Source organism: Delphinus delphis, chromosome 1 (genome assembly GCF_949987515.2).
Source record: "Delphinus delphis chromosome 1, mDelDel1.2, whole genome shotgun sequence".
Lineage (NCBI taxonomy): Eukaryota > Metazoa > Chordata > Mammalia > Artiodactyla > Delphinidae > Delphinus > Delphinus delphis.
The window spans coordinates 160,530,058-160,547,455 of NC_082683.1; the positions used below are offsets into that span (position 1 = coordinate 160,530,058).

Here is a 17,398-nt window from a genome sequence, read left to right on the forward strand (position 1 = left end):
CTTTCTTCCTTCCTTCCTTCCTTCCTGTCCTTGTCTGGTTCTGTATCAGGGTAATACTGGCTTCATTAAAAGTGTTTGGAAGCATTTCCTCCTCTTCAGTTTTTTGGAAGAGTTTTAGAAAAATAGGCATTAACTGTTCTTTGAATATTTGGAATAATTCACCAGTCAGTCGATTTAGTTCTATATATTTGTTTATTGGGAGTTTTTTTGATTACTGATTCAATTTTGTTACTAGTGATCGGTCTAGTCAGATTTTCTTTTTTTAAAATTTTCAGTCTTGGTAGATTGTATATATTGTATATTTCTGGAAATTTATCTCTTTCTTCTAGGTTGTCCAGTTTGTTGGTGTATATGTGTTCCTAATGTTCTCTTATGATCCTTTGTATTTCTGTGGTATCAGTTTTAACTTACCTCTTTCATTTCTGATTTTATGTTTTTGAGTCCTCTTTTTTCCTTGGTTAGTCTAGCTAGAGGCTTACTGATTTTTTTTTTTTTTAATCTTCTCAAAGAACCAGCTCTTGGTTTCATTGAGCTCTTCTATTGGATTTTTAATCTCAGTTTTATTTATTCATTTTTTTATATTTAGTATTTCCTTCCTTTTACTAACTTTGGGTTTTTTCTGGGTTTTTTTCCCCCAGTTCCTTTAGGTGTAAAATTAGATTATTTGAGATTTTTTTTTTATGTCTTTAGACAATTGCTATGAACTTCCCTCTTATGACTGCTTTTGCTTCATCCCATAGATTTTGGTACATTTTATTTGTGTTTTCATTTGTCCTAGGTATTTTTTGATTTCTCCTTTGATTTCTTCAATGACCCATTGGCTGTTCAGTAGCATTTTGTTTAATCTCCATGTTTTTATGGGTTTTTTTTTTCAGTTTTCTTCTTGTAATTGATGTCTAGTTTCATACCATTGTGGTCAGAAAAGATACTTGATATGATTTCAGTTTTTTTTGAATTTATTGATACTTGTTTTGTGGCTTAACATGTGATCTGTGCATGTGAGAGAGAATGTTACATGTACACCTGAGGAGAATGAGTATTCTGCTGCTTCTGGATGGTGTATTCTCTATATATCTATTAACTCCATCTGATATAATGTGTCATTTAAGACCAGTGTTTCCTCGCTGAATTTTCTGTCTAGATGATATGTCCATTGCTGTAAGTGGGGTGTTAAAGTCCCCTACTATTGTTGTATTGCTTTCACTTTTTCCCCCTTAGGTCCGTTAGTATTTGCTTTATATATTTTTCATGCTCCTATGTTGGGTACATATATATCTATAAATGTTATGTCTTCTTGGTGGATTGAACCCTTTATCATTATGTAGTGCCCTTGTCTTTTATAAGTCTTTGTTTTAAAGTCTATTTTGTCTGATATGAATATAGCTACACCACCTCTTTCCATTTCCATTTGCATGGAATATATTTTTCTATCCCTTCACATACAGTCTGTGTGTATTCTTACTTTTGAATTGAGTCTCTCGTAGGCAGCATGTAGATGGGTCTTTTTATCCATTCAGCCACTGTGTGTGATTTTTGATTTGTGAATTTAGTCCATTTGCATTTAAATTAATTATTGATTGGTATTTACTTACTGCCATTTTGTTAGTGGTTTTCTGGCTGTTTTTGTAGCTCCTCTCTGTTCTTCTTCTCTTTCTCTCTTGTTTGCTGGCTTGTTTTCATGTTCTATTTAGATTCCTTTCTCTTTTTCTTTTGTATGTTTACTGTAAGTTTGTGTGTGTGTGTTTGTGTGTGTGTGTGTGTGTGTGTGTGTGTGTGTGTGGTTACTGTGAGGTTCACATACAGCATCTTAAGTATACAGTAATCTGTTTTAAGTTGATAGTAACTTTTTCGAAAGTTTTAAAGTTTTACTCCTCTGTCATCTTTTATATTTTTGATAACACCTTTTCCATGTTTTAATATTATGCTTTCCTTAACTAAGTATTGTATTTTTAAGTTTACTATTTTGTCTTTTAACCTTCATACTTGCTTTGTAAGTGATTTATCCACTACCTTTACTATATATTTACCTTTTCCCTTTTGTATGTTTTCTTATTATTAATTAGTGTCTTTTATTTTCAGCTTACAGAAGTCACTTTAGCATTTCTTGTATGGCTGATGTAGTGGTGATGAACTCCACTCTTGCTGAGTTCTGAATGATAACCTTGATGGCTAGAGAATTCTTGATTGGAATTTTTTTTTTTCCTTTTAGCACTTGAATAAGTCATGTTACTCCCTGTGGCCTTTAAAATTTCTGTTGAAAAATCTGCTTATAGCTTCATGGGGTTTCCCTTGTATGTAATAGGTTGTTTATTTCTTTATACTTTTAAAATTCTCTCTTTACCCTTAAATTTTATCATTTTAATTATAATGTGTGTCACTGTGGTTCTCTTTGGGTTCATCTTATTTGGAACTCTCTGGGTTTCCTCAACTTGTATGCCTGCTTCCTTTCCCAGATAGAGAAGTTTTCAGCCATTATTTCTTTTATTTTTTAAAAAAATTTATTTATTGTATTTATTTATTTTTTGGCTGTGTTGGGTCTTCGTTGCTGTGTGCGGGCTTTCTCTAGTTGTGTCGAGTGGGAGCTACTCTTTGTTGCGGTGCACGGGCTTCTCTTGTTGCAGAGCATGGGCTCTAGGCACGTGGGCGTCAGTAGTTGTGGCACGCAGGCTCAGTAGTTGTGGCTCACGGGCTTAGTTGCTCCACGGCATGTGGGATCTTCCCGGACCAGGGATCGAACCCATGTCCCCTGCATTGGCAGGCGGATTCTTAACCACTGCACCACCAGGGAAGCCCCAGCCATTATTTCTTAAAATAATTGTTCTGGCCCTTTCTTTCTCTCGTCTCCTCTGGGACCTCTATAATGCAAATGTTATTCACCTTGATGTTGTTCCAGAGGTCCCTTAAGGTATCTTCAGTTTTTTAAATTCTTTTTTCATTTTGCTGCTCTGTCTGGGTGATTTCCATTGCTTTGTCTCAGCTCACTGATTCATTCTTCTACTTCATCCAATCTGATTTTGAACCCCTCAAGTATTTTTTCCATTCAGTTATAACTTCTGTTTGGTACTTTCTTATATTTTCTATCTCTTTGTTTTTGGTTTGTTTTGGTTTGGTTTTGGGTTTTTTTTGGCTGCATGGTTTGTGGGATTTTAGTTCCCTGACCAGGGATTGAACCCGGGCCTTGGCAGTAAAAGTACCAAGTCCTAACCACTGGACTGCCAGGGAATTCCCTCTATCTCTTTGTTGATGTCCTCATTGTGTTCTTTCTTCTCCTGAGTTCGGTGAGCCATCTCTACAGCATTACTTCTAACTGTTGTGTAAGTTGCTTATCTCTGTTTCATTAAGGCCTTTCTCTGGAGATATGTTTTGTTCTTTAGTTTGGAACGTATTTTTTTGCCTCATTTGCCTATGTTTGTCTTCACGTATTGGGCGAAACAGCTACTCTTCCAATTTCGAAAGAGCGGTCTTGTGTAGGAGATGACCCATGAGGCCCAGAAGTGCCATTTCCCCTGGCTCTCAGTGCTAGGCACTCAAGGGATGGCACTCGTGTGGGGTGCATGCACCTGATGGCTGTGGCAGAGCTGTGGCTGCTCTGCAGGGAGGGCAGGGTGTGTTGCACTTGCCTGGCTCAGCTGCTGCATAGGGTGGGCTGGGTGCAGGGTGCTCGTCCAGCCCCATTGTAGTGTGGCTGGTGTGTGTGGTAAGTGGGGGTTTAGGGTGCTCATCTGACCAGGTTGTGGCATGGCGTAGGTAGAGCATCCGTCCTGGTGCTAACAGGCTAGAGGGAGGACACCAAAAATGTCATTCATCAGCTCTGTCATAAGCAAGTTAGAATGTTATTGCAAAGCTTGCCAGTGCTTCTGTCCCCAGAGAATGTTCCAGCTGGCTCATGTCTCTCTGGCAGCTACTTTAAGATTAGTAAGTGGGTCTCCCTTGCTTATGGTGTAGGTGCTTTCCAAACCATTCCTTTTGCACTGGATCTCAGGGTGAGTGGGTCTGTATGTGACCCCTTGAATAGTGGCTACTCCCTTCCCTTTGGTTCTGTGGTTCTCCTGGATTTAATTCCCATTTATTTGCTAAATCAGATGTTTTGGGGGTTCACCTTTCCTGTGCCAGACCCAAGGGTTGGGGTACCTCATGTAGTGCTCAATACCTTCACTCCTTGAGGAAGAGTTCTATATTTTTGGAATCCCTGCTAACTGTGGGTAACTGCTCCTGGGCTGGTGTCCCAAGTAAAACCATGTCTCTGCCTCTCCTACCCCTCTCCATGTGTCTCTTTTATCTTTTGTTGCCAAGGTGTTGTTCATCTAGTTCTCAGGTCCTTTTCCGAGGAAAACGTCTCCTTATGTAGCTGCACATTTGTTGTGTTAATGGGAGGAGGTGAGTTCAGGGTCTTCCTATGCTGCCATCTTTAACTTCTCCCAGAAGTGTACTTGATATTACTGGTTTATTGTAACAGATACGACTCAGGAACAGCCAAATGGAAGAGATGCATAGGGTAAGGCATGGAAGGAGAGGTATGGAGCTTCCATGCCCTTTCTGAGTGTGCCACTGTTCCAGCACCTTGATGTGTTCCGCAACCTGGAAGCTCCCAGAAGCCCTTCAATTAGGGGTTTGTATGGAGATTTCATTACATAGGCATTATTGATGAAATTGTTGGCCATTAACAACTCAATCTCTAGCCCCTCTCCCCTTCTCTGCATGTTGGGGGTGGGGCTGAAAGTCACAAGATTCTAATAATGGAGTAGTCTTTCAGGCAACCATCCCCCGACACTGAACTATCTACCGCCACCACTCATCTCCTTAACACACAAAAGAATATTATAACTCCACAAATTCAAAGGGTTTTAGGAGCTGTGTGCCAGGATCTAGGGACAAAGGCAAAATATTTATTTTTATTATACTACATCCATTATAACTTTGTATTGTCTAATGGACAGTTTTTATGTATATAGAGCAAAAATGGACAGAACTAAAAGGATAGACATATCAATTTCATAGTAGGAAATTTTAACACACTGTTTTCATAGCTGATAGAAGTAGACAAAAATCAGTAAGGAATAAAAGATGTGAACAACAATTAACAGACAACTTAATTGACATAGTACACTATGTTTAACAGCTGACGAACGCATGGAACATTTACCATTTATTAGTATATCAAGATGCAGTAGATTTTTTTGTATATGGACCTTGTATCCTGTGACCATTTTAAATCCATTTATTAGTCTTAGGAGATATTTTTTACATGTATGGCTTCCTGTTAGATTATCTATGTTGTGTGCTGTCTGGTCTTTATTTCCTGTTTCTACCTGCTTTACAGTTACCAACATGAAAATTCAGTCTCCAGAGTTTGGCAGAAACCTTCATGGTGAAAGCCAGCTATGCTTGCTTGTTATTTAGTATTCTTAGATGCACTTAGTTTTGATGCTATACCAGTTTCTTTCATCCTAGTTCTGAAATACGTTTAAAAGGTGATTTTAATAGTTTTTCATATTTGCTATGTTTAGAAAGCTCATTCAAAGTATCTAACCTTACATACCACCAAAAATAGAAGGTTTATTTTTCTATATGAATTTTAGACTCAACTTTTCTACTTAAAAAAGTGTTATTTTCATTGGGATAATGTTAAATTTACGGATTAATTAAAGGAGAATTGATACCCAGTCTTCTTTGGAATTACATTATGATTTATAATTTTTGAGAAGAAAGATAGGCAGTTTTCCTAAACTTTTGGCTCATTTACTAGGTATTTTTTCTTCTGTTGCTGTTGCTGGGATAGTTTACTACCATTATATTCCGATTTTTTTTCTTGGAAAATATGAAAGCTATTATTTTATGTATACTAGTTTTTTAATATTACTTCAGTTACCAGCTACCTTACCAAAGTACCTTGTGGTTTCTGATAGTTTCCTTTTCATTTATTATTTTATTCCTTTCAAAGTATACAGTTATATCTTCTGGCAAAAATTCAAACATTTGGAATATACACTGACAGTTTCTTTATGAGCTCTCTTTAGTCTTTGAGTTTATTAATTTTGAGCTTTAACTCCCTATGTCATTGCTCTTATCTGTGCCTTAATTTTCTTCTGTAATGTAATTTGGGCTATGCTTTCTCCATTCTTGTCTCTATCTAATCCCATTTTATTCATCCTAGATTTCAGGAATTCTTTAAAATATCTGATTCGTTGATGTTATTCTTCTTATTTTCCAGTGTTGTAATTGTATTCCTTTGAACAACATATATTTTCTGTAATTTCATGAGATTGTGAGAGAGAAGTAAATGAGTGTCCCTCATTTACCATCTCAAAACCATCTTTAAATACTAACAAAAAGAAAACATCAACAAAAGTCAGTGTACCTGGCTCTTGGTGCTTCAGTAATTGAATATTTCTTGACTGGTCTGCACAGCTCAGGTTCTTTATACTACTTAAGTGTTTCCATCCCTTGAGAATCCCAGTCTTCCCTGTTCTGCATCTACATACCTTCCATGAATGTCCCTAGTCCCTGTACTCTAGAATCCTGGATGTTTTTGATACTTTTTATTTCTGGGCTATAAGACGTTGCATCCATGTAAGGACATAAGGTTCCAGTTACTCTGTTTTCTTTGCCTGTGGGTTTTAACCAGTATGTTGGAGCCAGATCAGGTTTAGTGTTATCAGGATCCCCTGTTAAAAAAGATTAAGACATGAACTTGGAGCCAAGCTGGAGACTTCCCACTACCTTCCCTCAAATGTAAACCTTCGTTCCTCACTTTGGATCTCAAAATAGACAAAAATTATGTATATCCAGCTAGCTGAATTATTTCTAGTCAGCCTTAGAAACTCATTTGCTAGTGGAACAGAGTCATATTAAGATATGGGCTTCTAGGCTGATTGCTAGAGGACAAGTCTTGAGTCTTAGGACTTCACAGAAGTGAAGGAGGATTACTCACCTTTGTTTTTCAACACTTGTCTCTTGAGTCTAATAGAGAGGGTAGAACCTTTTTCGCTTTAAAGATAGACTATTTTTATTCACTCCAAATTTGAACTCTAGGAATAAAAAAGCAGCAGGATAAGTTTTACAGAAATGGGAAGTAGAGCAGAGTGAATTTGTCCAGGCACTCACCTTTTATTGATACAGTTCCTGCAGATACTTTGAAATGACTCATGCGTTATATTTAAGGCCAATATTAATGGATATTGTGTTTTCAGAGAAAGTGGAGGTCATCCCGGCCTAACAAAATATATTTTGTTATTACTGTTGCTTCTTTAAAATCATTACATATTTGCAAATGAGTGAAAGAATTGATGGCAGAATGCAATCAGTGAAAGAACTGAATGGGAAAATGAAATCAGTAGATTAATGAGTTTATAAAAATGGGAGTGAAGATGTAAGATACTTTTATCTTTCTAATGGGGAAGGTGAGAACCTTGTACAACTTCTTCCTAGCACTTATACTTTTAACTTTTAAATGCCTTATTTCTGTGTTTAATGTTTGTCTTCACCAATAGACTCTTAGTGAAGGCAAGGACTGAGTTTCTTTATTCATTATACTCAGTACTTAGCACAGTACTTTTAAATATAATAATTTTCCTTATTGGAGATTAAAAACAGAAAAATGAAGTTCTTTTTTTCTTTCATCCTTCTCTATTTTGACTAATGAAAAAAATACTTATTAACCATATACTATAATCCAAACATGTTCCATACCCTTGATTAGGATCACAGTCTAATCTACAAGAGGGAAAGGTACACAGCATTGAGATCTACTTCTGTAATTTTGGGGGCATTTCTTTCCAATTTTATTTCTATTCATAGGTAATAAAATTGAGATAGTTTTATAAACATTGATATCTAACCAGCTTTTCTAACCAAATATTTTAAGTCTTTTCCCCATATATTGAAACATTTCTTTTAAACCTGATTTCTAATGGCTCCATAGAAGTCCATTATGTGGAAGCTCTGTAATTTATTTAACAATAATGTTGAGCTGGAATGTATGCTCCATGAATATAGGAATTTTTCCCCTGTCAGTTCACTGCAATTCCCCAGCACCTACAACAGTGTCTAGTACATAGTAGGTGCTTAATACATAAAAAATGAATGAAATATTTAGGTTGTTCTATTTTTTCTATATTAGAAATAATGCTCTCCAAAGCATTTTTGTACAAAATGCTTTCACTGTATTTCAGATGCTTTTCTAAATAATTACTTCTAGAAGAAACTTCTAGAAGAGGACCTTGCTGGTTGAAAGGATATGGACAAACTTATATGATTTCAGAGTCGTTTTCTCTATGAAATAATGTTATCTGTGGCTTTTTTTTATACTTTAGTTTTATAAATTTTCTATAATAATTATATTCTAAAAGAATCAAAATAGTTATTTTATTCTTTTAAGTGCGTTTCTTTTATTCAGGGAGCAGTTAGTAATCTTGTGCCTGGAATATAGGGTTTTTGTTGTTGGTGGTGAAGGATGAGGATTGAAAGTTTTCTTGGGCAGATGCAGCGAATGATTTGGTATGCTATTCTAAGGAACGTTATTTCATAGGAATGGGAGTCCTCTCAAATGTTAATAAGCAGAGTAGTGATAGAATGAGAATGATACGAAAGATCATACTGATAGTGTAGAGGAAGGATTTGGTAGAGAAGAGACCAGAGGGAGGGAGATCCTGGATTTCTCACTCTCTAGCCTCCACGTCATTCAATTCATCATTGATTTTTTTTTATCCTAAGTATTTCTTGAATTTCTTCTTCTCTCCCTTAGGTAAGTCCTCAGTATCTTTCACCTCAGCTACTGCTGTAACCTTCTCATTTCTTTCCCTGCCTCAGAACCATTCTCCACAGAGCTATTAAAGTGATGTAGCTACAACCAAATATGAAGAATGGTTCCCTGTTATCTACATTTTAAGGTTCTAGTTGATTAGCCTGGCATACAAACCCTTCCATTATTTGGATCCTTCACTTTCATTTCCAGCTATTCCCTGCTGTGAAGAAAACCTTTCCTAAGAAAGAAAACTGCTTATTATCCCTGTTTGTCTTCACCCCTGTCCCCCGCACAGATAGCACTTGCTTCTGTGCCTCGCTCACACTGCCCGCATTTCCCCAAATATTCCCTCTCTCCAGTCAGAACCCCCTTGGTCCCCTTTTTCTGGGGCTCACTGTGTAAGACTCATATGTCAGTAACCTCTTCCAAGAAATGTTAACATATATATTCACAGATTACATGCCTCCCTCCTTTCTCCTGCCTTTTTGGCTTAGGAATCTCTCTTCTGTGCTTTTTATGGGACCTTGTTTTTACCTTTCCTTTCATGCTGTGCTGTAATTATCTGTTTAGTTATGTTTCCCACACTGGACTGTGAGAGTTTTGAGAGCAAGGGCTCTTTTATTCCTTTGTATTCTCAGCAGTTAGCATATAGTAAGGTGGTCAAAAAGGAACCTATTATCATTTTTCAGATGAAATAATGAGGGCTTGGAGCAGGCCAGTGGGCAAGAAGGATAGGTGGGATAGACAGATTGTTAAAGAAGTCACTTTGGATGTCAGTGATAAGTTAAAGGTAGAAATCATGGATGATTGAGGTATGCAACCTGAGTAAATGAGTTTAACGTGCAGGTTTTTGACTTGTTAAATTTGAAATATTTGCTGAACATTCTAGAGAGATGACTAATAGGTAACTAGAAGTATGGGTCTACCTATTAGGAGATAAGGATTTAGGAGTCATCAGCATAGAAATATTAATTAGGGCATATGGAATAGATAATACAGGTCAGGAAGGAGAGGAGATATAAAAAATGTGGAGTAGGGATCCTTGGGGAAAATCATTTAATAGGTTACAGAAAAAAGAAAAAGTAGGGTAGTATATTGATTGTCAGTGATGTCCAATAGTGAAGAGAGGTTGAAACAGATGAGAATTGAGAACAATATATTTTATTTGGAATTTGGAAGGTCATAATTGATCTTTGAGAGAGTAATTTCAGTCCAGTAGAGGGAAATAGCAACTAGATTGAAATAGGTGATTGAAGAAGGCTGAGAAACGAATGATGAACAAGTGGAAAAAGCAAGCATATAGTACTCTTTGCTTTATGGAGAAATGATACCTTGTGGAAAAAGGAATGTGATATCACTTTCTTGAGGGGAAGGTAGGATGGCAATAAAGTTTTTGTTTTATGTTTTATTTTTGGATGGGAGATGGTCATGGAAAAGTTTATCAATTGGTGTTCAGGAGCCATAAGAAAGAAGGCTTGAAGTCCAGAAATAAATCTTTAATGGAACAAGGGAAAGAAGAAAAGGAAGGGGGATAGCCTGGCGTTAAGATCTCAGATGATACTGTTATCCTTGCAAGTGGTGGGGACACTTCTTTCTTGGGCTCAAAAGGAAAAGAAGTAAGGAGAAGTAGAAATAGAGAAACATTTAAAGGTGGTATGAGGGAATGTGAAGGATCTATTTTCGGTGAAGTAGGCTACCAGGTCCTTAATTGCAGGGTAAGGTTTGGATAGGTCAGGGATAGGACAGATGGTGGTAGCAGGGTGGCACAGGTCATTTTAGAAGATTGGTAAAGGACAAGGGATTAATGTTGAGGCTGCAGATAGATTTAGGGCTCAGTTGAGATTGAACTATGGAAAAAATAAAGCAATAATTTAAATACTTAAATAATATGTATATTTGTTTATATATTTTTTTCCATAAAAGAGACTGAAGAAAAGGACAGGGCCCTGGAGAATTGCTTACAGTTACTCAGTAGGATTAAGTGAGGCAGATAGTTAAGGACAGTGATATTTGCTCTATAGTCCTAATGCTTGGAAGAATTGAAGAATGGGTGCAGGATCGGGAGTGGGCTGCTGCAGACAGCAGTCTGGCTGTCAGTAGACTAAGTCCTGCCTGGTCATAGGCCAGTGTGATCCAGAGTCAATTCAGAGTGTTTAATGCATGACTGATAATATTTGAGATTTAGTATGAGAAGGTGCCTTCCTTCCTTTTCCTTTCTCTTCTCCTTTCTTACTTTCTTCCTTCCTTTCTCTCTCGCTCTCTCCCTTTCTTTCCCTCTCTCTCTCTTTCTTTCTTTCTTTCTTCCTTCCTTCCTTCCTTTTTTTATTTCTTTCCTCCCTCCCTCCCTTCCCTCCTTCCCTCCTCTCTCCCTCTCTCCCTCTCTCCTTGCTCTGTATGTATATCAATTAAAGTATGTAAAATAAAAGCAACAAATAGATTGTAGATAGATTACTCTATTTTAAGACAGTGAATTTTGTACAGAAAAGTAGTATTGGCTGGTTTATGAGTTCTTACTGTTAGTTATTCATTCCTGGTTAAAATATCTCTGGTGGCCTTACATACCCTGTAGTAGTTATCAACTAATAGATTTCAAAATGCAGACAGCCCTAAAGAGAATTTTTTTTTCTCCAAAGTATTTTGTCTTCTATCAGGAATTTGTCATTAGGTATTATATAGACCCAGTGGATAGGTTCATCTCTGGCATGGATATCTGACAGAAACAGCATTTCTCTCAATTATGCTTTTTCTTTAAAAAAAAAAAAAAACTCCGAAAATGAAAGCATAATTTATGTACCTCCTACAAGAAATGCGTAAATTATGGGAAATAATAAAGGAGCAAGATATAATTGAAAGTCAACAGCTCTATGAGTTAAGAACCTACTCTCTACGACTCAATTGTTGTCAGTTACTGCTTAACTTAACGCTGGGTTTTCCTTTTTGCTTTCAGGAAAACCTTTAACTTACGCCCTGGGTGTTGCCTGTCCACAGTTTCCTGGTGGCTCACCGCTTCTGCCTGCTCCAGCCTTGCTCCGGCAGCTTCAAGGCTTCTGGGCTTCAGAGCTTGTTGTGAAAGCTTGCTGCTTTGGCCTGCTACCCCTGCTTCAGGTGTCAAAAGCTTTTAATTAGCTTGCTTCCTCTAATTACCATAACTAGGCCCTAATGTGTCTGCATAACCTAGTCTTAGGGTCTGAAAGGAGAATTATTTTTAGCCGTTCATTCTTCCTTAAAAACTCTGTACCCTGGCTCTCCTGGGATTCAAGGGAGAGTGAAAGACGTTTGAAGTTATATTGCATGATTCACCTTTGAAGCCTCTGTATATGGGCTAGTCTTCAGTCCATAGGGGCACACTGGCATGGGCATACTATATTTTTATAGCCAGTGTCTGCTCTAATTGGTCAATGCCCATGCTGTACCAATTTCTAAATATTTTGACTATCACTACTATATATATACATTGCAGCTCCGTAGAGAGGGTACCTCTAGCCGGTTTAGTGAACTCTTTGTAGCGTTTTTAGTTTGCTTGTTAAAGAGACTCAGTATTTTTTTAATTAAATATTTTGAATACAGACTGATCACTAACAGAGCAGTTTATAAAAAACAAATACAGTGATTTCCATACATATTAACAATGATCACCATTAACATGACAATAGGAATCAAGACTATAGGCATGATGAATGGGAAGATCTCTTCCAAAACCTGGAGAACTAGTCAGTACTCATAGCAGTAAATAACTCTAGCTCTGTAATCAGGTCGTGAGGACTGTAGAACCTACTTTAGAGTGGTGTAGGAATTGATTTTGGCAGTATATGTATTGTGCTCAGCCCAGTGCCAGTCACAGTAAGCTTTCGATAAATGAGTTGTTTTTGTTTATTATTATTAATAATAAGTGATGGTAGACATTATACAGCAGAGATAAAAAGGAGACAAAGACATGGAGCAATGAATAGTGAACAGTAACAATACACGAAAGATAATAAAAGCTAAGTTGTGAAGTTGAGACTTTAAAAGCCGTACATAATTGTTAAGAGAGCAACATGAGCTGGAATAATCTGGTACACACTTAAACCTTCAGATACAGAATTGTATCTCTTTTATCATAATGCCTTATTTTTGTTTGAGTTTCAGTATCAATTTAGTAGTGTACTTGAAGCTGAGCGTATTGTATTGATGCCTTTCAACTTTCTTTGTAGATACACTCATATAGAGTACAAATCACTCGTTGTTTATTCAGTAAATATTTATTGCGTACCTATTGATTCCCAAGCACTGGGCACGTACTAGTGAACAAATGAGAAAAAAATAACACCTACCCACAGAGAGCTTATGTTCTAGTGAGTGAGGCAAACAGTAAGCAAAATACATAAATAGAATATACAGTTTGTTAAGTAAAAAGAGCTAAGGGGAAAAGGAAGCAAAGAAATGGGATAGAAAGTGTGAAAGGGCAGAATGACATTTTAGGGAGGGATTGAGAGAGCAAACCATGTATAGCTATAGGGGGGAAAGACCATTTGAGACCTACGGAGTAATAAGTGCAAAAACACTAAGTTGAGATTGAACAAGGTGATCAGTATGTTTGGAGAGAGTGATCTAGGAGGAGAGTAATATGAGATCTGGGAGACCACGATATGTTGGACCACGCTACTTATAAGTTATAGCAAGGACTTTTTTACATGGAGAGAGATCAGAAACTGAAGTTTTGGAGCAGAGTGTCATGATCTGAGCTAGTTTAAACAGAATCACTGTGGCTGATGTTTTGAGAACAGATTTTGGGCTGTGAGAGCAGAAGTAGAGAGGCTAGGCAGGATAGTCCAGGCAAGACATAATGGTAGATGGGAATGGTGTGGACTAGAGGACGAGGTATGGCAAATTCTGGATATATTGAATGTAGACTAGATTTGTAGAACTGCATGCCAGCTGCTTCTTGGATATTGAAATTCTGTTTAATATAGTATGATCATTCCTAAGTTATATGTTGTATCTCTAAGTGATGATTCTTAAATCGTGTTTAAGAACTCATTCATTTACATTTGTCACCTACTGATTTTTCTGTAGCATTTGCAGTTTTTCTAACATCGTAGTGCTTTTAATATGCTGTCTTTAAAGACAGCTCTATATTTGGTGTTTTTAAAAACATGTCTTTGTTCTGTATTAAATTTATAATCTTCCCGTCCATACTAAGTGTACTGTTCATTCTGATCAAATTATATAAGAAAGGACATTTTAACGTACTACCCTCTTATATGTCAGTTAGCTGTGGCTCTTGAAAATCTAGAACCTGAAGTTAGATTTCTAGGAGAATCTTCTCCTCCTCCTCCCCCTCCTCCTCCTCCCCCTCCTCCTCCTCCCCCTCCTCCCCCTCCCCCTCCTCCTCCCCTCCCCTCCCCTCCCCCTTCCCTCCTCCCCTCCTCCCCCTCGTCCTCCCCTCCCCCTTCTCCTCCTCCTCCCCCTCCCCCTTCTCCTCCTCCTTCTTCTTTACTGAAATGAACATGAAAATGATCTGTAGTGTCAAAGGAGAAAAGCAAGATCAGTTTTATTTTATCACTTCATCAACTTCATACTCTTGTCTCATCATGTCATCAATTCGATAATTTAAGAATATTTTCTGAACTGCCTTTAAAAAAAATTGAAGTATAGCTGATTTACAATGTTGTGTTGGTTTCTGGTGTACAGCAAAGTGATACAGACACATATTTTTCATATTCTTTTCCATTATGGTTTATTACAGGATATTGAATGTAGTTCCCTGTGCTATACAGTAGGACCTTGTTGTTTATTTTATATATAGTAGTTTGTATCTGCTAACCCCAAACTCCTAATTTATCCCTCCCTCACCCCGTTTTGTCTTTGGTAACCATAAGTTTGTGTTCTGTGTGAACTGACATTTTTATTTCACCACATCCCACTGCATTCCAGAAGAGTTTTTAGGCAGCTCATGAAACTGTTGTAAGCTAGCTTTGAGAATGTTTTTCACCCTGCAGCAGCATGGCATTCCTGATTATCACATAGATGTGTAGTATGGGTCTCGTTTTGGCCATTATCAGCCACACTGTAAATACCTCAGTAATTAATGGTCATTTCATGATCAGGATGAGGTATGGTATTCCATACTATCCCATCCCATGCTTCAAATTTCATATGTTCTGTCCAGAAAATGTAGAAAGGGCAATAGAAATCATATCCCCTAGAAATACCTGATTTTTAAAATGTTTTGATGCCTTTCTCAGAATAAATATGGCATAGAAATGTATAGCTAAATACTTTATATATAAAAAAATTAATTTTAGTGTACAAATTTTAATAAACTTCTTTTAAACAATATACTGTGAACTTTTCCCTATTAAATAGTATTCTTTAACAACATTTTCAAGAATATTAATAATTTTCTATTATTTGTGGTATGTTCAGTAACTTTCACCTTTCAGAATATTTAAGTTATTTACAATATTTTACTGTTGGAAACCACATGTAAATATTGTGGCTTAGTTTTTATTTGTATATATATATGTTCATTTGAGGATATTTCTAACTATATTTCTATGTTGATGTATGTGTCATGGGTATAAATTTATAAAGTTGGAAGTTGAAGAGATCAAAGCTTCTTATTTCCTTGTTACAGAAATAGAAGAAATTAGGATGTTTAACGTCTACCACGTATTAGTGATAGAGTAAACAACAGTTGAGAGATTGGGCTATAATGTGCTTAGTGCAATGCTTGGCACATAATAATAGCTATTGCTTATTGAACACCTATTAAGTGCCAGACCCTGTTTTAAATATTTCATACTTGTGTATAGCCCGAGTCTGGCTGTAGAGTCCACGCTATCACCACTACCCTGAACAGCCACGCTAAGTGCTAGCTCAGGGTTTGAGTGTTCAGTAAGTGCTAGCTTATTTCTACTGCACAGCTCTATAATCCAGAGGTGGTTTTGGTTCCAATAGTATTTGGATTTTAGAAAGATAATTTAATACATATACTCTATTTTATATAACAGTCCTATTGGGGTTTTGAGCAGAACCTCATAAGCAAATGCGTTGGTGTTTCTGCAGTGAAGCATGTTTATCTTTATACTGAGATTAAAAAGAAAACAGAACTCCCCCAAAACTATGCTTCGCCTGATTCATTCGCCAAATGAATTTTGAAAACCCTTTGGCTTTTAGAATTGCAGGTGAGGGATTGTGGACCTTCATAAAACTCTTAGAAGAGTAACTGGCATTTAGAACACACTCTATATATGCTGGTGAATACTGCTACTACTATACTGGTTATCATCAGATACTTATATACTCATGTGCATAGAAAATTCGTGAATCACACAGTGCTGGGAGGAGTTCTTTTCATACCACATGACCTGAGAAGGGCAAATCTAAGTGTTGGAGTCTTTCAGCCATTCTTCTCTAAATCAGAATAAGAGAGGGCTTAAGTGATAGCCGTCCTTATCTCTTCCCTGTCTTAAATGTAGGCATGTCTAGCTCTATGCTCCTGTCCTTCCATCTGTTTGTGCTCCCAGTTGTGCAGCATATGATTTGAGTCTGCAGAATAATGAAACTTGCGTTTTCAGACTTTCAGAGATCCTAGTGAAAAAATGTTTCAAGTTTTTCCTTGCTCCTTATCACAGCACTCCCCCCCACCCCGCCTTTTTTGTGGTGAGAACATTTAGATCTACTTTTCTAGCAACTTACAAGTATATAATACAATACTGTTAACTATAGTCACCATACTGTACATTAGACCCCCAGAACTTACTCATCTCTCATCTTATAACTGGAAATTTGTACCCTTTGACCAACATCTCCCCGTTTCCCTCAACTCCCAGCCCCTTTCACCACCTTTCTAGAATTAGAATTCTAGAAATAGAATTTGCTGTTTCTGTGAGTTCACCTTTTTCAGATTTCCCATAGAAGTGAGATCATACAGTTTTTGTCTTTCTGTTTCTGGCTTATTTCACTTAGCATAATATCCTCTAGGTTCACCCATGTTGTCACAAAAGCAAGATTTCCTTCTTTTTTTATGGCTGAATAATATTCCATTTTCTTTATCCATTCATCTGTCATTGGCTATTTAGGTTGTTTCTATATCCTGTACAGCCCCTTTTCTTTAAACATGAACCAACTGATCCATCATTTCTGCAGATATGACCAGATACGACTAAAGACTAAAGTGACTGCATATGAATTTGAGATATTTCTTCTTCCTTCCCACCATTTTAATTGATGAGAAACTGTAATCACAGTCATTAGTATAACCATTTATGACAATTACCAAGATGTATTCTAGTTTAGATAATATTATAGTATTATACACTGATTTTAATTATATAGTCATATTATTGTTATTACACAATGATCCAAAAATAAATTTATTAAATGCCCCTGATATGTACATTTGCTATTAAGATTTAAAAAATTTTGGTCTTGAGTTTAAACCTATTCTCTATGCTTAGAACTATCCTTTTGAACTGTTTGTAGATATGTTGTATATAGTTTGTTTTCTCCTGCACATTAGAGTAGTATTTGTCTTCCCCCTACTCCACCCGCCCCCAGTAAAGGCTGAAAACAGCCTTTGTCTCCTCTTATGTAGTTCAGTCTCTGCTCTATAGCATCCCAAGTGAGCTGCAAGGGCCCTTTGAGATTATCTAGTCAAACTGAGGGAGA

The 17,398-nt window shown here is 36.9% G+C and overlaps 1 protein-coding gene and 1 non-coding gene across 5 annotated transcripts in view; one reads left to right on the forward strand and one right to left on the reverse strand.

Moving 5' to 3' along the window:
• CDC42BPA (CDC42 binding protein kinase alpha) overlaps nt 1-17,398 on the forward strand; it is a 326,273-nt gene that overhangs the window by 89,512 nt on the left and 219,363 nt on the right. The window lies entirely within an intron of this gene.
• Nucleotides 3,151-3,222, reverse strand: TRNAK-UUU (transfer RNA lysine (anticodon UUU)). Its single transcript has one exon. It is a non-coding gene; the product is annotated as a tRNA-Lys (tRNA).